General features: G+C 36.8%; 1 protein-coding gene across 16 annotated transcripts in view; it reads right to left on the bottom strand.

The window, feature by feature from the left end:
- Positions 1–25,006, bottom strand: part of Cadps2 (calcium dependent secretion activator 2) — a 526,649-nt gene that overhangs the window by 469,791 nt on the left and 31,852 nt on the right. The window lies entirely within an intron of this gene.

Below are 25,006 nucleotides of genomic sequence, written 5' to 3'. Positions count from 1 at the left end.
ATGAAGATTGTAGGTAAGGCAGCTTGGGGTGTGGTTGGATATTATGAATTTCTAATAGGCTCTGGTGAAGTTGATCCTGCCTGCCCACTGACTTTGAACAGTAGGGCTTTAAAATCATCGAGGATGGGGATCAGCTGCAACTAGAAGGAATATTTTGGTTGCAAAGAACAGAAATGCCACTAAACGTTCACTCAGAGAACAGGAAAATACGTGACCTGTAATAGACATAAATCTGAAGCTGGATCTCTGAGAAAGTCTCTGGTCCCTACTGGGTAGCTGGTTCCATCCTCCTCCTCTTCTGTCCAGTTCCTCACCACCTACTCCAGCAAGGTATTGCTATCAGGTGCATTTATGGTTTTTATGAAAAGCTTTTTGGAGGTCCTACTACAAGCACCTCAATGGAGAGGCCCAGTGTTTGTGCTCTGATTTCACCAAACCCAACAACTTACACATGCAAACGGCACTGATTTGCAAATGCCAGGTTTTACACTCAAAATATAATTCTGCTCCTTCATACTGCAGCTGAATGGCTGACTCTAAAGTTTCCTAATCCCTAGAAAATTACATCTTTTAACATTAAAATAATAATAAAGATGATACAATGAAGTGTCATAGCACTCACTCAAGATAAATTTTTTCTGATCCTCATTTTACTGATGAAAAGACCAAAACTTAGGTGTCATGGGCCAAGCTATAAGGGCAATAACCAAACAGACTCCATTTTACCCTGGGACTCCACATGTCTTATAAGAAATGCTTCTCCCATGAGAAAACTCTGCCTTTGCCATCCTGATCCTGCTTAGCACACCTTGCTTAGAAACACAAATGTTTCTGTTCTTATACAATGTAAAATTGTTCTCTTTTGAGTTCCCATTTTTCTTGGACAGTGTACCCTGTCAGAGAATGAATGTCTAGACATTAGTAACCATTCTTTAATTTGTACTCAACTAGGGTCCTTTTGACCCACTTCCCTTTCTGCTTATGATTCTAGATCTCATGATGTTTGTTTGCAGTTTTGAATCACAGCAACAGCCACTTATGATTAATGTACTGACATGCTTTACTTGTGGTATAAAGGGTATACTCTAACCCCTGGAGGGGGTCAAAGGGTGTAGACATGCAGCCTGCCCCTTGGTCCCACCAGCTGGTGAATGAAGATGGTTCTGCCTCCTGCTTTAAGATCAACTCGGCGATTTCCTGCAATCTCAACATAACATAGTGAAGACAAGAAACTTGTGCAAGGTCAAGGGATACCAGGAATAAGGCCCAGATAGTCATAATGTTCCTGCTCCTAACCACAACACCCTGAAACAACTATTACACAGCCACTAGAGAATCTGAACTCATGGTCAAGGTTTAAGAGGACAGCCATCCCTCAGTATTCATGGGGAATTGGTTCTAGGACGCCCACAAATACCAAAATCCTCAGATCATCAAATTCTTTATATAAAAAAAATGGTGTAGCATTTGCATGAAACCTAAACACATCTCTCTGTATTCTTTATGTCACTTCTAGATTACTTGTTGTACCTAATACAATGCCATCATTATATAAATAGTGTTATACTGCATTCCTCAGGGAACACTTGCAAGGACAAAGTCTGCACATGTTCAGAACAGATGCAATTCTTTTTCCCAATATTTCTGATCCACGGTTGGTTGAATCCTACAGATATGGAATAGCTGAGTGTGATTCTTTGCCCAAATCTTTGCCAGCAAAAAATATACTAAACTTCTGGAATTTTGACATCCAGATATCTCATTGTAGTTTAATTTCATTGGGAACTGAGTATATTTCATATGTTTAGGGGCCATTGGTATTTAATTTTATTTGAACACTCTGTTCACACCTTTTTCTTTCTATCTGGCTATTAACTTTATCTTTTACATTTTGGGGGATACTTTAAAAATCAGTATTTCCTAGACCTTTATCTATAGTTGCAAAACTCTTTCCCCCATTTTCCTGGGTATTTTGACATTGCCTGTGGTGTTATTTCCATGCAATACATTACTACCTTCTTTTAATTGCTTTTGGGTTTTGAATCATATAAAGGACAGTTTTCACCACTTCTAAGTGCTTCTATTACTTCATTTTTCATATTTAGAATTTATTCTGAATCTGGAGTTTGTTCTGCGTATTATGTGAGAAACAAAAGAATTTCACCTTTTTCCATATGTCTATCTAGTTGTTTCAACACTACATATTAAAAAGTCCCTCTTTTTCTCACTGATTAGAAATGCCATCATTTTCACATACTAAATTTTTGGTCAATGAAACAATAGGAATATAAATAACACACATGTAATCCAAAAGTGAAAAACTGAAAACAACCCAGATATCTTTCAGTGGTGAATAAAAAGTTCAAGGTAGAAAAATAAGAACAGCCAGAAAAAGTGTAGTAATTGGATGGGTGGGGGGCAGCTGTCTAGACCTAATGAGCATTAAATATTATAGGTCTTCACAATTAAAATTTGTGGCAAAATCACAACCAAATTTACTGTTGATTCAGAAATCACATCTGTAGTCTTTTCCAAAATGCATTGGGAAAAATATGAAAGAATTCAAGGATGAAGCTATCATATCATTAATTTTAAAAGAAAATGAACTAAGGTTACCCACTCAATGCAATGAGGAAGATCTCTATTGTGTCTAATGCAGAGACTACCCAAGAAAAAACACTAAATGAACAGGCATGGTACCAAATATTTCAATATAATACCATTTTTCAGGAGCGATAAGAAGGGATAAAATTTAAATCGTTTAAAAAAAAGTGCTGCCAAAAGAAACAACAAAAGAGACCAAAAATTGTGTTAGAATGGTTACCTATAGAAGGAAAGAAGAGAAAAAGTAAAAGGTTGGAAAAAGGATTTCCATAAATTTACCTTATTGTATAGTTTTGGCTTTGGAAACAAATTTTCTCAAATCTTATCTTTAAATTCTTTAACATTTTTAATTGAAGCTTTTTTTGGAAATAATCACAGAATCACATGTAATTCTAAGAAATAATGCAGCAACATCTAATGTAAACTTTGTCTATTTACCCCAATGTTGGCATGTTGCTTAACTATGGTATATTATAACCAGCACACTGACTTTGAGACAAAACACTGATCATATTCAAATTTGTTCCCATCCCCATCTATGGCATCAAAATTCAAGCAGGAACCTAGAATTCTATTCTAAAGAGATCAGAACAGGGTGCCCAACACTCCCACCTTGGTGGTGTAAGAGAAGGCCAAGTAGCAGGCCAGATTCACTACACCTCCTATGTGGTAATGGGGCTCTCGTCTCCCGTATCAGTGGAGACAACAGGAGGAGCCTGGCTTCAGCCCCTGCATAGTAAGATGGCACTACTTCCCTACCCAGGTACTGGCAGAGGAGGCCTAGTGGAGAGCAAGGACTTTAGCCATCACCCAATGAAAACACAATGGCATCTATAGAGAATGATAGGCAGAAACACCACCACCCACCAGATTCAAGTGCTGTCAATCTACCATCTTATATCCTGTTCATCCCTTAAGAGAGAGAGAGAGAGAGAGAGAGAGAGAGAGAGAGGAAATCAAGACATTCTGAGATTCTCAGGTAAAGAAAAACTAGGAGATATTTTTGCAAGCAAATTATGTGACTTTTCTAAAAGGAAAGTATTTTTAAAAGAAGCCCACAATATCAAAAAGGAAGAAAGAACACAAAAGTCAAAATACAAGTAAATACAAAAGGCTTTCCTGCTTGAGTTATCCTAATTATATTTAAATGTTGAAACAAAATTATAACACCTCATGTTTCTCTAAAAATACCTACAGGAAATATTAAAAATATAATAAAGAAGGGAGAGTAAAAAGAATAAAGGAGAGATAAGGTTTCTTTATTCCAATTGGCCTAAGATTGATACCAGTGAACTCCATCAATTTATGTATGCTTAAGCAATACCTAGAAGAGCCTCTGAAAATGCTTTATAAACAGATCAATAGATAATCTGAAATGAAACTCAAATACATTCAAATAACCCAGAGGAAAGGAAGATAAAGAAAATAGAAAATGAAAGAAACAGAAAAGATAAAGTGGTACATCCTAACATATAAATGGCCATATTAAAGGTAAATGGTTTAAATATGCCAACCAGAGACAGATAGACAGAGTGGATTAAAAATCATGACCCAACCATAGGCTGTTCACTTCAAATATAATGATATAGGGATTGTAGTTCAATAGATTATGTGCTTAGCATGCTCAAGTTCCTGGGTTTGATCCCTATCATCACCATCACAAAAAATACATATAAATAAATAAATACATAAATAAAAAAAATTATATGGGCAAGTTTAAAGTAAGTGTAATGAAGAAAATACCACACAAACATGAAACAAAAGAAAGCAGGAGTAACTATATTGGTACTAAATAAAATAGTCTACAGAGCAAAGAATATTACTAGAGATAGAGAGGACATACAATAGTATGAGACTCAATTTACCAAGAATATATAGCAAACCTAAAAGTGCAGGTACCCAAAACAGGGCTGCAAAATATATAAAGCACAACATCATCAAATCAAAAACAAATACACCAATATATAATTTCAGTTGGAGACTCTAACAACACCTCTTAATAGTCACTAAGAAAATCAGGACAGGTATAGAAAAACTCAATAATACCATCAACACCAGTGGCTAAAGAAGCTGAGGCATTAGGATCACAAGTTCAAAGCCAGCCTCAGCAAAAGCAAGGTGCTAAGCAACACAGTGAGACCCTGTCTCTAATTAAAACACAAAACAGGACTGGGAAATGTGGCTCAGTGACCAAGTGCCCTTGAGTTCAATCCCTGGTACCAACTCCCACAAAAAAATACCATCAACCAACAGCAGCTAATAACAACACCCAAAAATGACAACTGCAGAATACACATTCATTTCAACTACCATATATGAAGATAGACCCCATCCTGTGAAGTAAACTTCACAAAATTTGCAAGAATTTACAGTTTATTCTCTGAGCACAGTGGAATCAAATTAGAAATAAATTAATAGCAAGACAAAAGGAAAATCTCCAGATATCTGAAAACAAAGTAAAATATTTCTAAATAATCAATGGGTCAAGGAGGAAGTCTCCAGAGAAGTTTAAAAATATTAAATGAAAATTAATAGAGAGCCTATCAAAATCTGTGGAACACAGCTGAAGCATTGCCAAGAGGGAATCTATCATGTATAGCTCTAAACTCATTGATTAGGAAAGAGGAAAAGTCACAAGTAATCCACAATCTCACCTCAAGAACCTAGAAAAAGAACAAAATAAATACAAAGCAAGCAGAAAGCAAAAACTACAGGAGTGGAGATGAATGAATTTGAAAATAGAAACCAACAGAGGAAAATCAATGAAACCAAAGCTGGATCTCTGGGGAGAAAAATGATAAAATTGATAAGCTTCTGGCAACAATAGGAAAAAAAAAAGACCAAAAGATATATATCACCAATATGGAAAGTAAAACAGGTGCTATCACTAAAGATCCTGCAGCTATTAAAAAATGAGGGAGCAGGACATGGTACCACAAACCTATAATCCCAGCGACTTGGAAGGCTGAGGCAGGAGGATCACAAATACAAATCCAGCCTCAACAACTTAGCAAGGCCCTAAACAACTTGGTGAGTGTTATGGGGCACAACTTAAGAACAGACAGATCACCACTGAGAAGCCCAAATTTGAGTCTTTATTAGCCGGCCAGTTGACTGTCTCACCCTAAAATGGCTATTGGGAGAACAGCCCCAACCACAGGGTTGTAGGGGTTTTTATACAATGAGTCAGTACATCTAACGTAAGTGTCTGTTGCTATGATTCAAAACCATAAACTAATATCATGAGATCTAAAGTAATTAGCAGAAGAGGGAAGTGGGTCAAAATAACCTTACTTATATACAAATTAAAGAATGGTTATTAACATCTAGACAATCACTGTTGACATCACTGTTGACATGGTATGTTGCTTAGGAAAATAGGAATCAAAAAGAGAACAATTTTTCATTATGTAAGAATTGCCATTTTGTGTTGCCAAAGATGTCATGTTAAGCAACTGTTGACGGGTACAGAGGCAGTGTGTTCCCATGAGAGAAGCATTTCCTACATAACATGGAGTCTCAGGGTAAAATGGAGTCTGTTTAGTCATTGCCCTTATAGACTGGCCTATGACACTTCCATGGAGTCAAAATGTCGCAGTGAGATCCTGTCTCTAAAAAAATGAAAAGGGCTGGGGATGTAGTTCAATCCCTGGGTTCAATTTCTGGTACAAAAAAAAAGGAATACCACAAACAACTTGATGCTTAGAAATCTAACATCTCACCAAAAAAAAAAAACCAAACAAACAAACAAACAAAAAACACCGATTACTGAAAGAAAAGAAATATTACCACAAGGCACCCCATATAAAGTATACACTTTGAGTAGCCCTCTTAACTAGTAAAGAAATTAAATTTGTAATTTTAAAACATGCAAAAAAGAAATTCCCAGGCCCAGATGGTTTCGCTGGAAATTTCTAGTAAATATTTAAAGAATTTAAACACAATTGTGCATAATCTCTTCCAGAAAGAAAAAGGTTGGAGGGAATAGTTCTAATTCATTTTATGAACCTGGCATTACCACAATAGCTATGTCAGACCAAAAAAAGAAAGAAATCTATAGACCAATATCTCTCATGACTATAGATGCAAAAATTATGCAAAAGGAATTCATTAATGCCTAAAAGTTCTCTACACTATGATCTAGCAGGGTTTATTCCAGTAAGGCTAAATCAATATTCAATGATGGCTTGTGCTGTTTGTATCTTCTAAAACCTTTTTAATATTTTAGCTTGTAGTTCTAACAGTGCTAAGGTTGGGGGGCTGGTAATATCCCCAAATATAATTGTGAATGTTTCTTCATCTTCTCAGCTCTATGAACTTTTTATTTCATTTTGAGATGCTGTTGTATGGTACATACATATTTAGGATCAGTTCACCAGGAGGATTTATCTTGTCATCATTATGAAATGACTCTCTGTTTCTAATAATTTTCTTTGCTCTGAAGTCTAAATGACCAAATATTGACATAGTCATTCCTACTATTTTTGGTCAATGTTTGCATGGTATAATTTTCCCAACCTTTCATTTTGAACTTACCTATGCCATTAAATTTAAAGTGAGTTTCCTGTAAATAGCTATAACTGGTTCTTTTGTTTTTTTTTTTTTTTTTTTTTTAATCTACTCTGCCAATCTCTGTATTTTGGTTGGTATTTACAACATTTGTTTTTTCTGTAATTGTTGCTATGTTCACATTTAAGGGTATCATATCATTTTTTGTTTATACTAGTTTTCTGGCTTTTATTATTTCTCATTTACTGCAGTATTTCCTATGGATTATTGAAAATTTTCATTTTAGAATTCCATCTTGGTTTCTTCAATGTTTGAAAGTATCTCTCTGACGAGCAAAATATAAATTTAACACCTATAAATCAATTGTGTTCCTATACATCAGTAATGAATCGACTGAAAGAGAAATTAGAAAAACGACACCATTCACAACAGCCTCAAAAAAAAATTCAGAATCAATCAACAAAAGAAGTGAAAAGACCTTTACAATGAAAAACTACAGAACACTAAAGAAAGAAATTGAAGAAGACTTTAGAATATGGAAACATCTCCCATTCTCTTGGATAGGCAGAATATTGTCAAAATGCCCACACTATCAAAAGTGTTACAGAGATTTAATGCAGTTCCTATTAAAATCTCAATGACATTACTCAAAGAAATACAAAAAGCAGTCAAGAAATTCATTGGAAAAATAAGAGTCCCAGAATAGCCAAGGCAATCCTTAGTGAGAAATGTAAAGCAGGGGGTATCACAATACTGAACCTCAAACTATATTACAGAGCTAGAGTAATAAAAACCACATGGAATTGGCACCAAAATGGACACAAAAATAGAACAGAGGACACCGAGACAAACCTACATAAATACAGGAAATACAGGGAACTCATACTAGACAGAGGTGCCATAAACATATATTGGAGAAAAGAGCCTCTTCAAAAAATGGTCTTGGGAAAACTGGAAATCTATATGTAGCAAAATGAAATTAAACCCCTATCTCTCATCCTGCACAAAACTCAAAGTAAACCAAGGACCTAGGCATTAGACCAGAGACCGAGCCTACTAAAAGAAAATGTGGGCCCAAATCTCCATCGTGTTCACAATAGGAGTTGACTTCCTCAACAAGACTTCTAAGGCACAAGAAATAAAATCCAAAAACAATAAATGGGATGATATCAAACTAAAAAGCTTCTTCACAGCAAAGGAAACAAACAAGAAGGTGAACAGAGAACCTACAGAGTGAGAGAAAATCTTTGCCACCTGTAACTCAGAGGATATATAAATAACTCAAACGCCACCACAAAACCAAATAACCCAATCAATAAATGGGCAAAGGAACTGAAAAGGCATTTCACAGAAGAAGAAATATGATCAGTCAACAAATACATTTTTAAAAGTTCAATATCTCTAGCAATTACAGAAATGCAAATTAAAACTACCCTGAGATTTCATCTTACACCATTCAGAATAGTAAATATCAAGTATACAAGCAAAAAATAAATGTTGGTAAGGATGTGGGAAAAAGGTACACTCACACATTGTTGGTGGAACTGCAAATTGGTGCAACCACTCTGGAAAGCAATATGGAGATTCCTCAGAAAACTTGGAATGGATCCACCTTTTGAACCAATTATCCCACTCCTCGGTTTATACCCAAAGGACTTAAAATCAGCACACTTTAGTGACACAGCCACATCAATATTTATAGCAGCTCAATTTGCAATAGTTAACCTATGTAACCAACCTAGGTGCCCTTCAACAGATGAATGGATAAAGAAAATGTGGTACATATACACAATGTAATATTACTCAGCCATAAAGAAGAATGCAATGATGGTATTTACCAGTAAATGAATGGAATTGGAGACTATCAGGGTAAGTGAAATAAGTCAATTCCAAAAAACCAAACACCAAATATCCATTCTCTCTGGTAGGCAGATGCTAACACACAATAAGGGGTGGGGTGGGGGGAGACTAGATGTTCTTTGTATTAAACAAAGAATAATGAAAGGAAGGGATGGGGAATGAGAATAGGAAAGACAATAGAATGAAAAGGACATACCTTTCCTGTGTTCATATATAAATACATGACCAGTGTAACTCCACTTCATGTACAATCACAAGAATGGCAAGTTATACTCCATGTATGTATAATGTCAAAATACATTCTACTGTCATGTACATCTAAAAGAACAAGTTAAAAATAAAGTGTGTTTCTGTATAATTTTTGTAATACTGTAGTTACTGAGTATTTTATACAAACATATGACTTATAACACTCTGCTGATTAACATTTTATTACCTCAAATGGAGCATGGAAATTTCTCTTTCACTTAATTCCCTTCATATCCCAATTTTTAAGTATCATTGTTTTGAGTACTGTATGGTGCTATATATTTTGTCTCAATCATCGAATGTGATTTACAGAAGTCATCAAGTTTACTCTACTGTGTATAATCCTTCTTCCTTGAGCTCTTTGTTCTGTCACTCTTCCTAATTCTCCAAGATTTCTTCTTTAATCATTTCCTTCCTACAGAAACAACTTTAGCCATGCTTTGATCAAATGTCTGTAAGCAACAAGTTTTTTGTTCCCCCTTGAACTCTGAACAATTTTATATCCCTTTTCTCCCTAAAGGACAGTTCCAATGGATATAAATCTTGCAGTTGATAGTTCTGTTCTTTAAGCAGGTAAAAATATTCTAGGCTATGCATCAGGAAACACTAGGTAGAGGTGGTCTTTCATTGAATGTGACGATACAAGTTGCCCTGCTACCACACTGTCCCAAACTACCTTGCTGCCTTCTGAGCACATTGTAAGGGTCTCTTTGCTAGCCTCCTAAGCCACCTTTCCTAGATCTAAATTATGCAGATGTTTCAAATAATTTTAAAAGAACATTTTAAAAAGTCTCTTCATCTCTAAACCAGCATTTTTAAAAACTAAAGTCAGACACCAAAAATGTGATGTCGCTGCTAGTCTGTTCTTTCTCAAGAAGGAACTGGTCCATTATTACCCAGGTATGTTCAGCCTGAGGTCAGTAACAGTACATAGGTATTCTGTCATCAAAGAACACTGTTCCTACTCTCCAACCTGATCAGTCTTGCTCACCACAAGTTAACATGATATATAAAATTTATACAGGCTTTAATCAATCCTCACGTGTTATGCTTCTCCTTCAACACAAGGTAAATTATAGCATTCAAATTTTCTCCCCTTCACACTTGGAAAGAAAAGATCCTTGATCAATTTTGTTTACAAATGTGTTTTACAAAGAGGAAGAAATCCTGTAAACAGTAATAGGAGACCAACCTTTCAGATCCCTACCCTTGCACTCAGAAGCCACATACAAACATATCAACTGTAAACTATCCTATGGAATGAAAAACAGATGAATGTTAGACTGACAACAGATTCATCTATCTTTTATATCATACCACATGAAATAAGCTTTATATAAAATTTTCACAGGAAAGACACATAATAAATTTCGACAGTTATGTAAATAGTCTACATTCTTATGTAGTTTTAAAGCATCAGTTTCCATCATCTAATGTATTAAAAACATTTTAAAATCATTGTTAAAATGTATCTTACAAGGAACCTTTTAAGAAAACAATGAGACAAGAAGCAAAGATAAAACCTAAACTTTTTAAAGGTTGTTTTTAAAGATCTTCAATAACAATAATTTTCTTCTATGGGGACTCAAAGATGGATTTATATCTCAAAAGTCATCAATTAAATTATAATAATGTATTTTAGCCAAGGTGATTCAAAATAGCACAAGAGCAGTCACCTTTCTAAAACACTGTGGAATGCAGTAAGAAGATCAGGAGGAACAAAAAGACTTTTGAATTTGTAAGATGAGGTGTATTATATTCTTTAAACTTCATAGCAGTGATCATAGTATTAAAAAGACAACCTAGTCAGGGACCAACATCTCCATCTCAAAGTGAGAAAAATTTAGACACATATATAAGCAATTTATGTACATGAATATATTTCATTCACTCTTACTCAAAAATATTTATTAAGCAATGCCAAACATTAAGACACATAGATGAAAAAAAATGAGCTCTGCTCTTAATAAAATTCTAGTCTGATGGTGGAGAATAGCAGGTGAACAAAAATTGCTATTTTCTTAAAACCATAAGCAAGTTACTGTCTCAAAAGTACCTTGATTAGCAAAGTTATGTTTTTTAGATCAAAGTCTTTAGTAAAATTGGGAGTTAGGAACCTACTGGAGGAAGACAAATATCAAAAGTGTATATACTATATGAATACATATATATATATATATATGTATATATGCACATAGAATACAGTAAATAAAATTCCTAAGTGATGTGAGTTTATAAGAGTCCTGAGTTGTCAGCATTCAGAAGTATGATTTTGTAGGGTAGTCCTTTGCTTGTCCCAACTGTTCAAGAAAAATGTGGTAGCATATATACTGTCAAAACCTATTTATCTGCAAATTAATTGTATGCAACCATCCTTGTCCAGAAGTCATTTGGAGACATCGGGCATATTTCCCAAGGTCTAGTCTTCCATCCTCATTAAATGGAAATGGAACATAAATAGACCTCTTCTGCCTGTGCAACCAGAGATGCACCCAGCATACCCATGGGAGTGGACAGTACTGTGTCTGGTTCTACCATTTAAACACAACTAAAGTAGCATCACATATGTAAAAATATGAACAGAAGCTAAAATGCTACTATGCAAATATAAACTAAAGTAATACAAACTGTGTCTGGCAAAATTGTGAAAACCAAGAAATCCCACTGCAATATGGAACCTGCCAATAGACAGTGAGATCCACACAAGAACACCCAAATTACCCTTTACCATGACATTAAGAAATTTTGATATTGAGAATGAGAGTCTGCTGGCTTTTTAAAAAGACAGTTGATGAGAATGCAATATACATTTTTCTTTAGTTTTATCCCCCTACCCAAATCATGTGAGTGCATTTCCCTCTTTAATTTCAGAATGGCAATATATTCTGACACCAATTCCCTATTTGAAAATATGGGAAACAATCTAGGGAAGGAAAAAGATAGGTTTACTGTCAATGCATGACCATGACTCATATTTTCATATTTCATTCCGGTATCAGCTCTGTCCATAATATTTTTATTTTAATTTACTGACGATCCTGTGAGACAGTATTTTAATGGCCACATGCCAGACAAGGTTTAAAAATTTTCCTAATTTTGTAGATGAAAATGATATCTAGTTGGTTGTATTATTTTAAGCAACCAAAATTGACCATTTTCTACCATACTAAAATTAAAATGTTATGGTCAATTTGAGAATGAATTACAGAATTGATATGTGCCATGCTTTATATTTAAATACTAGTTTTTTAAAGGAACTGGCTAATTAAATAACAAAATATTTTTACAAGAGAAAATTTATTTCTAATTCTCGAAGTTCAACTTGTACCCAAAGATTTTTTAAAACTTCACTTCGATAGCAATAAGAGGTTCTTGAATCATAGTTTAACAATTAAAGTCCTTGATTAATTTAGCCATGAATTTCTTGACATAAATTACTTTAAGAATTCAAAAAATTTATCATCATATTATAACACTCCAGAAAGATTTCAGGTTAGAAATAAATTTGAGCCAAATCTTTAAAGAAGATTCAGTTGGTGTAGGAAACAAAGAACATCGAGGAACCAGAGAATAAATTCATGAGCAGGTTTGGTTACAGTAAACTTACAAGCTACTCAGGAAGGTGTATCCTGAAAGAAAACATCCAAGACAGGCCTGGAGCAGAGCAGACAGCTCAAATGAAGGCAGCAGGTAAGACAGTTAAGGTAGAAAGGTTAAACAGAAAATAAATAAAAATCAAAGCCTGACCCTTGGCAAACTACCCTATAAAAGGAACTGAACAGCAGCCAAACGTGGTGGCATACACCTGTCATCCCAGAAACTTCGGCAGCTAAGACAAGAGGACCGCAAATTCAAGCCAAGCCTCAGCAACTTAGAGAGGCCCTAAGCAACTCAGCAAGACCCAGTCTCAAAACTAAATATTTTTTAAAAGGGCCAGGGACTTAGTTCAGTGGCAAAGCATTCCTTGAGTTCAATCCAAAATACCCTAAAAAAACAGCCATCAAAATAGTAAGAAAAGAAGTTGGGACAGACAGATTAACAAAATTAGCAAGGAAACAGTTTCAAGAATCAAGGGGGTATGACATGATTCAAGGAGCAGGACAATGCCAATGGATTGAGTGGTGAGGATATTAATAATTTCCAGGAATGACAAACTGATACCACTTACAGATTTTGCAGTTTACCTTTTCCAAAAATGACCTGCACAAATCTGAGTTCTCCTGATGGGTAATTTGGAAATGCACAGGCAAAGTGAAAATTAACACATCAAATTTTCCAGGGTTGGAGTTAAACAGAACCTCACACAGAGGCTGGACTCTGTAGGAGGTAAAGGAGCCAGGCATCTGTCTGGGGAAGAGCGTCCTGGCAGAGGGATCAGCATGAGCACTAAGAAGAACACACACGGAAACCATGTAAAAGTGCAGAGGCAAGTGAGGAGTAGGAAAGAGCAAGGCGGACATGACAGATAAGACTTGAAGGTCAGACTAACAGATGCTGGAGGTACTGTAAGGAATCTGGTTTTTCTGGTGTGTGGACAGGAAGTCACTTGGGAGTATGAGTAAAAGAGTGATAAACTACCCTGGACACAGTCCCTTTCCATGGAATATAATTCAATGATTGAAGTTGCTCCAACACTGCTTTCCTGTGTTTAGCACTGACCATGTGGATGGACTTGCATTACTTGTGTTGGCTAGATCTGTAATGAACTCCACAGCAGAGCAATGAACCAGCAGCAGGCTGGGTATGGGCAGCACAGCAGGACTCATCTGGTCTATCAGCTCCAAACAAGGGCATAGCCTTCCCACTTACCTGACATTGCTACACAAATATCATTTCTCTAAGTGTGCTGTGACATGGAAAAGATGAGGAAGCACTTTCTATAGGTAGGCGACTCTGGGTTATCTATATAAGCATTTTAGTGTAATAGCAAAAGTACTGAAAATAGAAATTTTCCTAAATCTTAGATTGTTGTAGGAAAACACATTCCTTAGGTGTTAGAATGCAAGTTACCTTTGGTTTTATTTTTTGACAAAACAGGAAATCAAGATGAAGGAAACCAGATGAAAACTAAGATTCTTCTTAGTTCTATGGTCAATTATACAAAGTGATAGTTCCTCTATTTCCTCATCTGTTCAACAACTGTAACTTTCACTATTTATCATATTTAGTTAGTAAATAATGCATACAAAATGAATTTCATTTATTCACATAATTAACTTTCTATAAAATAATATAAGCCATTCCATTTTACAGCGGTAAGTAAAAATGAATAAAAGTATCCAACACTTCCTAAAAATACCAATAAGATTTTAACTTACAAAAATAAATATTCCACACCTGTAATCTCAGCAACTCAGAGGCTAATGCAGGAGGATCTCAAGTTTGAGGTCAGTCCCACCCAACTTGGTGAAGTCCTAAGCAATTTATGCAGGCCCTATCTCAAAACAAAAATTAAAAAGGGCTTGGGATATAACTCAGTGGTTAAGTGCCTCAAGGTTCAACCCCTGGTTCCAAAGAAAACAACAACAAAAAGAAAGGTCTGATGATATAGCTCTGTGGTAAAACACCTCTGGGTTCAATCCCCAATACCAAAAAATAAAAAACAACCATGTTTGGTCTTCTAGCCTATTTATAATAAAAATCACTTCACTTTGTCAGCCAAGTGGTGAAATATTTATCACAGGTATACATAGATGTTTTGTGTAATAAATATAATTGCAGAGCTACTTTTCAATTATGATACTGACCATCTCCAAATATCATCAAATAAATACATTTTAAAGTAACATAAGGGCAAGCATTAAAAGGAATTTATTCTTCATCCTGAATAAAAGTCAAATGATCTCAGACCACTGCACATAACATCCACCAGGGCATTCCACAAGACAGAATTTAAAAGAATGATGGTGATTAAAGAAAATGAGAAGGAATCCACCATCAACAACTCCTGAGACCTTTTGGTTTTCTTGCTCCACCTCTTCTGTACCATTGTATACCAGAGCAGAGTGAGTGGGCTCAGAGGCACCCACGTCACACCAAGCCTCCCTTGGGGAAAAACTTCTAAATAGCACATATACCATAAAAATAGCAATTCTCTTGTTTTTGTTTCTAAGCTTCACAAAATAATTTTAATACTTTGTGCCTGGACTAGTAGCATTTTGCACTGTGACATTCCTATACATACATAAGTATTTTAGCCAAGTACAAATGTTAAAAGCAGAGTAACATAAGCAATTGCTTATACAAAGGTAAACAGATACTGCAATGTTTCCTTCTTGAATAATTTTTGATGCCTAGTGTATTGCAATTACATGTCAGTATGATATTGACCTATAGAACACACATTGAACTGTGAGGTATGGCAAGTCCCTATGAGAGGGAGCTAACACGTAAATCTGAATATTTGAAGTGGGTTTTTTTTTTTTTTTAAAGCTGCCATGGAAAGACAAAGAAAATCCAGCATTCAAATGCCCTAGAAACTTATTTTTCTAATTAATAAAAATCAATTAAATTTTTTTTAGTAATTCTTAGCTACTTCCTATCAAGTTCTTTATCAATAAATGGACAAAAGTAAAGTAAGTATTGAAGTGAAGTTTTGTTATAGAATTATCCATCAAACCAGTTATTTAATAAGAAATACGCTAGAGAAGTGCTCCTTTACTTCAAATGAGATCCTGATATGATACATCTCAACTTTATAATTCAAGATTTCAGTTAAATGCTTATAATTCACTTGAATTCCATGGTTATAAGACAATTAGGAATCTTATATTTTCTTAAAAGCAATTCTCTTTTAACTTCTAATTTTCTAGAATATTAGTCAATCAACAGAAATTCACTAACAAACTTAATAAATAAAATGTTGGCAAGTACCCTAATGACAAACATGAAAGATAAGGCTCTCTAGCCTTACTTAGCACATTAATTACAGAGTAGCAATTATTAAAATTCTGGTGAAATTCCATAAAATTAGAAAATCAGATTGATAATAGAAGATCTAGAAAAGATCTCATTGTGTGATATTTAATGTATGATAAACTAGATATCACCAAGCCAAAGAACTGAGACGCATTACTTGAAAAATATCCAGATCACATACCACTACAGAAAACTTTCAATTTAAATCTACATGTGATAGCATAGGAACATGCTACCAATAAATAAAATTTAAAGACAATTTATCAAAGAAGCACTAAAAATGAAAATTAAGTATTTATTAGGTTTCTGAAGGAAATTCAATTTCCCTCAAGCTCTGTTTCAAGAGCAGGAGAAATTACAAAGCTGAAACAAATGGAAGCTCCAAGGATCTGAATATGGGAGGGAGGGGTAGCAATGCCATTCAATAATAATTTAAAAAAAAAAAAAAAAAAAAAAAGGAAAAGTTGACTTCTTTTTCAGGTTTCCAAAACAATTCTAAGGAAGAACTGAAGGACTGACTTCAGCCAGAATCAAAATACAAATTTAATACACCTTTAAAAATCCAATTCCTCCTCGGGGTAGTTTCCAGAACATCCCACTCCAAGTCAAGTGTCCACAGGACCAGTCAAGGTCCCAAAAGAAAAGAGATGCAGCCCTTGAAACAGGGTGACGTGGAGGGTTTATGGTGCAGCCCCCCGAGGGATTTCCACTCTAGGCTAGAAAGGAGGTGGTGAGGAGCAGTCCCTGAAACACCTAGAACAGTCACAGGGCTGGTTGCCTTACCAGGAGCACGCGCTTTGGCTCAGGAGCCCACCCATGCCCTCAGGAGAGACCCAGAGGAGGACTTGAAATTCTCTTTCTTCCCTCCCTCTGGCTTCTACTCGGTACCTTATGGATTAAAATCAATCTAGTAAAGAGGGTATGAGCCCCACAGGTCCGTTTGTGGGGTGGGGGGCAGGATGGACAAGGGAAGACATGGGTCTACAGGAGTAAATGGTACAACAGGCAACGCCTACTGTGTGTCTACCCATATAACCTCCCTTGAGCTTCAAGCTCTGGTTTGCGACTTTGCTCTTGCTAGTTTCAGCTCTGCCCAACAATCCAGTGAAGAAGCCTTGACAATCTGAAGCTGTCCCCTGTTTCCTCTTTAATCACCACAAAGACTTTGATGCTTAATATCAAAAAGCAAAAAATTCAAACTAGTCCAAACGACCAACAATATGACCATATAGAAATGATTATGAAGTTCATTATTATGAAGTCCATTGTAGAAAAAGCCTCCAGTATTGTAGATGAAAAACAAAGGGCACAATCTTTAGTATGTTAAGCTTACAAGCAAGCTTGTGAGGAACATATGAATTAAAATGGAAAGCTGATAGGTTAAAACATTATATTTTAATATATTCTAGAAATTTTTAAATGATTATGTCACAAAATATGGCTTGAACATATAAAGGGGAAGGAAGAAAATGAGAAGGAAAAGGAAACATTTACCTACACTATCCAATAAAAGCCCAGACAATGCTCAAGCTGAGAACAATCATGATTCTGTTCCACAGACAATTAAAGGAAATAAGCCAGAGAGCATGCTCCAACTTTCATCAACCATAATACTAAGGAAATGTTTTTAAATTGGAGCTATAATCAGGGGCAGAAATCAAAACACAACTATCGTATTTGAATGTGAAGAAGGCACAAGGGAAAATGTGCTTTAATCTCATATGATTAAGGTACTTAAGAGACTGTGCTGATTTTCAGAATTAACAGGATATCCAAGTTGGAAAAACAAAAGGCTTCATTGAAGGAGCAATGATTTCCGTGAATACTAGATAACCCTCATTTTCAAATGAATGCAGACAAAAGTCTGTGTTCATTTACTACATGGGATATTTTTCCCCACCATATACACAAAGAAGAAATTTCTGCTTAACAATATACAATGATGAAGATAGAAAGAAGTTGCAGAATTTAATTGCACATATATTTGCCAAAATGTAAAAAAAAAAAAAAAAATCTATCAAAATAGTAGGTTTAGAAGGATTGTACCACTACTTTGACCTATGAGGTATCACTGCCTGGAGCCAAGCAGCTACAACCAAACTTTGGAGTGAGGGGATGCTTGACATAAATAGTGAGGTCATGACCTGAGATGTACTAGTACTTAATGTCAATGTCTGATGGCCCCAAGTGAAGGCCTCCTAAGGCATTTGGCTGCCAGGCAAGCTCAGATCTATTGAATTGCCTCTTCCAACTTGTTAGGATCCTCTGTTCCAAAAGAAATAAATTCAACAAATCACTTTGGACCCCCTGAACAAAATCTCTACCTGAGAGAGTCAGATATCTGACCATTTCTGGGACTCAGCCTGTATTAGACCAAAACCTCAAGGGCTAGTTAGTTCTATAAATGTGCATGGCTCACAGGATATCTCAAACCCAACAGTGCTACTTCTTCTGCTTTCCCACGTCTTGGGAAAATTCATCATCACCCACCCAGTCACTCAAACTCCAAAGTTGGGAAGCATCATAAATCACTACCTTTTCCTCATGCTCACCCAACTCATGATGGAATCCTGCAGATATTCCCGACACAGCATCTCCGTATCCACCATCCACCTACACAGCAAACATCTTGGTTCAGACCTGCCATGACACTCACCTTATACTTCTCCTGACTGTCACCCTCGTGGTAGCCCAGACTAGCCTTCCAAAAGCACTCATCTGCTCTTGTTACTTCCCTCTTCCAAACCCTCCACCAAGTCTCACTGTATGGAATAAAGCCCAAGCTCCCTGGCAAGCTGCAAAGGGCTCTGCACATCCAGGTCCTATCTACCTTCTGAGTTTCATGGTGCTTGCTACATGCCCCTTCCTAAGGCCCATCCTCAAATTTGCCAGTTCATGTCCCAGTGCCTTTACACAAATGTTCTGCTTTGCATTCACCCCATCACTTACTTCCCAACACTTACCCACCTATTGATCACATACTCACCTTTCAACACTGTTTCAGTTTCACTCTCTTCACAGAGCCTACCTTGATTAATTCAGGTCCTAGATACACAGTATTTGCTTAACAAATGAATAAAGCCTTCTTATTCATAAAATACCACATTTTAGATATATAGACTAACTAAAAATCTTACCAAAACATGGTAACTGTAGGCTGAACAATGAGCCAGTCTGGTAACTAAAACAAGAACGTATAGGATGCTGATCCTCATCCTAGATTATGCAACAGAATTATCTGCAGATTTTCTTTTATATCCAGGTCATACAGCCAGAGCTCTGATTCACTTGGTCTGGAATGGGGCTTCTCTTAGTTCCCTAAGTGATTATAATACACAACCATGGATCAAAACTATGGGGATAGAAACAGCCCTTCCCTTCTTCTCCATTCCTGCCCTTAAGTGGGAGACAAATCTGAGCATTTGGACTATGACTGCCAATTTTACTAAAGGGCTAAGGACTACTGTAAAGAGATCATGCCAAAAGCATCTCAGACACCCTTCTTCCAGAAGCAACTACCAGAACTATGTTCTTACCTCCCTGCAACCCCCGGTTCTATCTGTTCTGTATAGAGGACCAATAAGATACACTGAAATTGTAGTTATCTAATCAAGAGTTCCATTATTTACTGTAGATATAAGCAACATAGAGGGAACATAGTGAGAAAACAATCTCTTCTCACACACAAGGTCTACAGATTCCCTTGCTAACTTGGGCTTTAGAAATTAAAAGAGAAAAAAATCAGGCTATTCGGAAAAATTTGCAATGATCATGGGATATCTACCCTATCCACAGCAGCTCCTTCTGTGAACTTCTCTGTTCCATTTAAAGACAACCCCTTTGGAGTGTGTGATCCTGCTCCTACCTCTCAGCACACTTTACCCAAGCAAGGTCATTCAGAATGTCCTTCTCATAGGAACTAGGGATGACTGATTCTAGGCAGTCTGCAGGTAGCTAAAGCAATAACCTGCCAGTCCTCAGAACTAAGAATGAGATGACCAGAAAGAAGCAGAGGGGACAGGCCGTGCCACACCAGAGAGGAAAATGAAGTGTGACTACCTTTGTTCCTAAGAATTTCCAGTTCCTGAGTCAAGCTCTCTTGAGACCAGGCAGCTTACCCTCCCCTTGAGTACTGTAAGACACTTCAGTATAAGAAATTTCTTATTGTTCTCTAGCTCCCTCAAGTAGGTTTTATTAAGTTAAAAGAATAATGACAAGCTTAGACCAACTTTATCTGCTGAGTGCAGTACTGAGCAGAATGAATGAGAGATTACAAATGGTCACAGACCAAGGGAGATAAGGGAGCACTCCAATCTAAAAACACAAATTACATCTATGAATCTCAGATTCAAAGTTAAAGGGAGACAAACACAAAAGTCCTGGGTTTTAAAATGCAGTAGCATTTTACAAATAAAGAGAATAAAAAGACTGAAAGAACAAATGAGTTCAAACATGAAGAGCTGAAGGAACATTTTGAAGAGGTTAAAGAAACTTCCCTAAGGTCTCACAACTAATAATTAGCATAAACAGAATTTGTACTCTAGTATTCTGACTTCATATTTAATATTCACCCCACATGCTATGTCTGCCTTGTTGTGAGAGTCCACTGTGAAGTTACAAGTGTAATTTTAGAGGTCACAGAGCTAGCTGCAACCGTCTCCAGGGTGCAGTTGTTATTCTTTTTTATTTAGGCCTAGAAATAAACACTTCAAATTTAACACCATAATAATAACCTAGATTATGCAGATTTTGATACAAATGTTAAAGGTAAAAGATCAACTTTAAGTCTCTACAAGAAAATTATTTGAGAAAGAAAACTACCATTTCAAAGAATGAATGCTTATGTTAGAAAAGAGGATGTGCACAAATGACAGGTCCTTGGAGTCATCTAATTTCAGAGATGTTCTCTTGGTGGGAATCATGAATATTAGCACCAAATAACCAACACTTACCAGTGAGAGATGATGGCGAAGGTGTGGCTCCTCTCTTTCCTGCCCCGGGATGGGTCACACAGGTGAGCACCACCAGCCACATGGCTAGAGTAGAAGGCTTCTCAGAGAAGGGAATTCTACAGATCTGTGTGATTTCTGACAGTCATCCCATGGATGGAGGGTATAGTTAACATTAACTGAGTGAGAACTAGTGATACAAAAGGAACCTAAGGTTTTAAATGACTTAAAGGACATCAACACTAGTGGAAAACCACTTAGGATTATTTGAGTCTAATGATAACTCCCATTTACATAAATACAAGTATTTTTGCTTGGTTTTTTTACACACCATTTTTCAGAAATGTAACCACCGCATAGATCAAGGGAAGACTGTTTTACTAGAAAATTTACCAATGGTTATTTGCTAACTCAGAAAAGCATAGGGCCAGGCAAGGTATTCAAATAAGCATTAGAATATCCCTATATGAATCTGCAGTAGTGATTAGTATACTCTGATGCTATATAAATATGCACACATGCTTCTTAAAATTTACCTTCTAAGGTGACTGTGAATAAGTACTTACTGATATACATGGTACTTTATTAAAGTCATTTTTACTTCCTTATAAGATAGGGCATTGTATTGATTCATTTAAATCATAGTTATATTATCAGTGAGTTCTATTTTCAGATAGAAAGGTGGTATTATAAATTATTTCTTATTTAAAAAGCAATCACTGGTCCCAATGAAATTTAGAGTCACTACTCTGACTTTAAATGCTATGTTTAAAAAATAGTTCAGTTTACAAACTAGCTCTCCAATATTACAGTTTTGGGTTACTTCGCTAGGTGATGCAGGATGCAATCATTCACGTAGCTGAAAGTTATTTCCTTCTACTCTCATGGTACAACAAATTCCTCATCATTTCTCTATCCCAGGGTCCCTAAGTCTGAAAACCACAGTAGACCAGTGGCATATAAAATGCCTTCCCAGCCACAGAAAGAAGAGACCTAGATGATCAAGTCATAGCTTATGTAGTTACAGTGGCAACTTCCTAGGAGACAAGAGATGAGAGGACAGGGAATCAAGAGATCAGCTTAACCACTGCCCTGTGCCCATTAATGCATGTGTTAGTCAACTTTTTGTCACCGTGACAAATACCCGAGTAAACCAACTTAGAGGACAAGAGATTTATTTTGGCTCATGGTCTCAGAGGTTTCAGTCCATGATCAGATGGTTCCACTGCAGAAACGTCTTGGTGGAAGGATGTGATACAAAACTGCTCACCTCACGGCAGCCAGGAAGGGGAGAGAGAGAGGAAGGAAGGGGCCAGGGACAAGATAAGTCCCTTCCAGGACAGGCCTCTATGGACCTATTTTCTCAGGGCATGACCTTCTATAGTTTCTACCACCCCAATACTGCCTTCAAATTGTTAATGCATTGATAAGTTACTCCTTTGGTGAGGTCAGAGACCCCATGATTCAATTCCTTTTCAAGAGCTCCCTCCAATGAACACTGCTGCAACTGGGCACCAAGCCTTCAAGACACGAGTCTTCAGGATGTTCCAGAACCAAACCATAACAATGCGTTAGCCTCAAATTATAAAAAAAAAAAAAAACCATTTCGCCAAAAGTTTGGTTGTTTAAATAGTCTTCCTATAGAGGGCTATATGAATCAGAAAATTACCAGAAGAGAAGACTTATAGTCTCTGTTTTATCCCTGGATTTCTGACACATCCTTGGTTGAAATGTGAAAACATATTAAGAGCTTTAAATTCTTCAGTCGAAAAATCTGCCATGTGTAGACAGATCTTGACCTGAAATCATATGACAACTTCTACCAAGATAATTAAAACTTATACTCCCTGGAGAGGGACAAATAAGGACAGAACATTGGTACTTTAATACACAGGATATTATTCTTAAATGCACAGCAAACAACGCATGCCTGACTTCTCTACTGAACAGTCCAGTCCCTTGGAGAGTTTTGACATGATGCCAAATTATAGCATTTGACAAAGAAAATTGAGCAGTCTGACCAGACAGACTAGAGAAAGATTAACATGGAATTCCACGGGAGCAAGAAACACACAGGACACAGGAGCAAGAAAAAGGGAACATGAGTTAATGAAAAGGTGGTAAGGAGGCCATGCGTCTAAGAGCAGATTTAAAGTGGCAGGTGAGTCTACAAGATTAAAAGGCAGGAAGGAGGTCACCAGGAGGCAAAAGTTCAAAGGAAAACAGGATCCAGGTGGAGGACAGCAAGCTTGCAAGGCATTATGAAAGGCCTGACAAAGGGGGTACCAAAGAATTTAAGATGAGTACACTGAGTCTGAGAGGAAAATGGAATGCCCAGCAGAGAAGGGCTCATGGATGAGTAAGGCAGGAATCCAGTTTCCTGGCAACTAGGCACAAAGATGAACGCAGGCCCCACAATCACCACCCCAACCCAAACCTGCCAGCTGCTTCAACAGCCCCACTGGCACAGCACTAGCCCTGCCTGGAGGTGAGACTTGGGTCCAGGTTGGGGTTCAGTGTCACAAAGGCAGGAACAAGTGAACTGGCAAAGCAGGAACAAAACCCAGGTGCAACTGGTCTGTATTTCACATTCACATGAAAACTCATCTCTTAAAATTCACGGTAAACATTTCCTTTCACAGTTTTAAAACAAACACACTGCATGTTCTTGACTCCCAACAGGATATTCGATGATAACATGCTGAAAATTAGGAGTCTTTATTAACTAACAGACTCCTTATTTCCAAGAGATAAATTATCTAAAGAGGATCCACTTTCAATCACTTTATTTCTAAGAGGTTCCCTCTCAGACAACATCTACCATAATGCAGATATGATCAAAGTTCAATATTGTTCAATATTGTAGGAGGGATTAAAAATGACACTGGATATCCTGCATTATCACATTAATGCACTGGAAATATTTAGGGAAAGTGGAACTCAAACTGAGTGTTGAAAGCAAATATCGATTAACAAGACACTCTAGATGCAAATGAGAAGTTTTTCAATTTAAGGTATCCTAAGTTAAACAGTTTGAGTTTAACCAAAGTCACATTAGCTGAAGGACTGGAGAGCCAAGAAGCCTGATATGATTAAAAAGGTCAGACAGATATTTAAGTTTAAGAGATTGAGTGTGGGGAGGGATTCACCTAGTGCTTAAGAGACTGAAGAAAGCGCAGAGGTAAAGACAGATGAGAGGCGGGAAGCAACAACATCAAAAGGAAAAGAGGTTAAAAACAATCATTTTATCCTTAGGCCTCTATGCTATGTATTTTTTTTTATCTCGTTTTGCTTTTCACTCCATAACTCATGGTAGGGGCAAGATCAAAGTGCTTTTGACAGTTTTAAAATGCCAAATAAGGTTTCCCCGTCACTGTTTTCCACTGATAAAATCTAAGCCAGATAAGTAAATATCCTATGTTCTCTACCACAAAATCCCAGGAATGGAGAAGAAGGGTTATCACAAGAGGTTAAAGTCAGGATAACGAGAAATAAAGCTTGAAGTAAAAAAATACCTATCTCACACGTCCGTGGATCAGGGGCTTTAGACACCACAGGGGCCCCACGTCACCTTCAGAGACCAGCGCCCGGCAGCACAGCCCTCTAGATCCTGCGCAGCCCCACGTGGTGCCTTCACAAAGCCCAACTTCTTTGCCACAGCACTCAGGGTCATTCGCAAGGTGACCTTTCCAATTTTAATTTCTCCCCCCAACAATAGACATATTACTTCAAATCTCACCAGATTACATAAAGACCTCCCAACCTACCTGCCACTCTCCCACACTCACATCCGGGCACTTGTCTCCATTGAACCCAGCTCCTTTGATAACATCTGACCTACTCCATCCCTAGTTCAAATGCCACTCTCTCCTTGGTGCCTTTTCTACTTTCAATTTTTTTTAACAGGATTGGGAGTT

The sequence above is a fragment of the Sciurus carolinensis genome, chromosome 8 (assembly GCF_902686445.1).
Source record: "Sciurus carolinensis chromosome 8, mSciCar1.2, whole genome shotgun sequence".
NCBI classification, from domain to species: Eukaryota; Metazoa; Chordata; class Mammalia; order Rodentia; family Sciuridae; genus Sciurus; species Sciurus carolinensis.
This window is presented reverse-complemented; position numbering and strand designations above follow the sequence as displayed.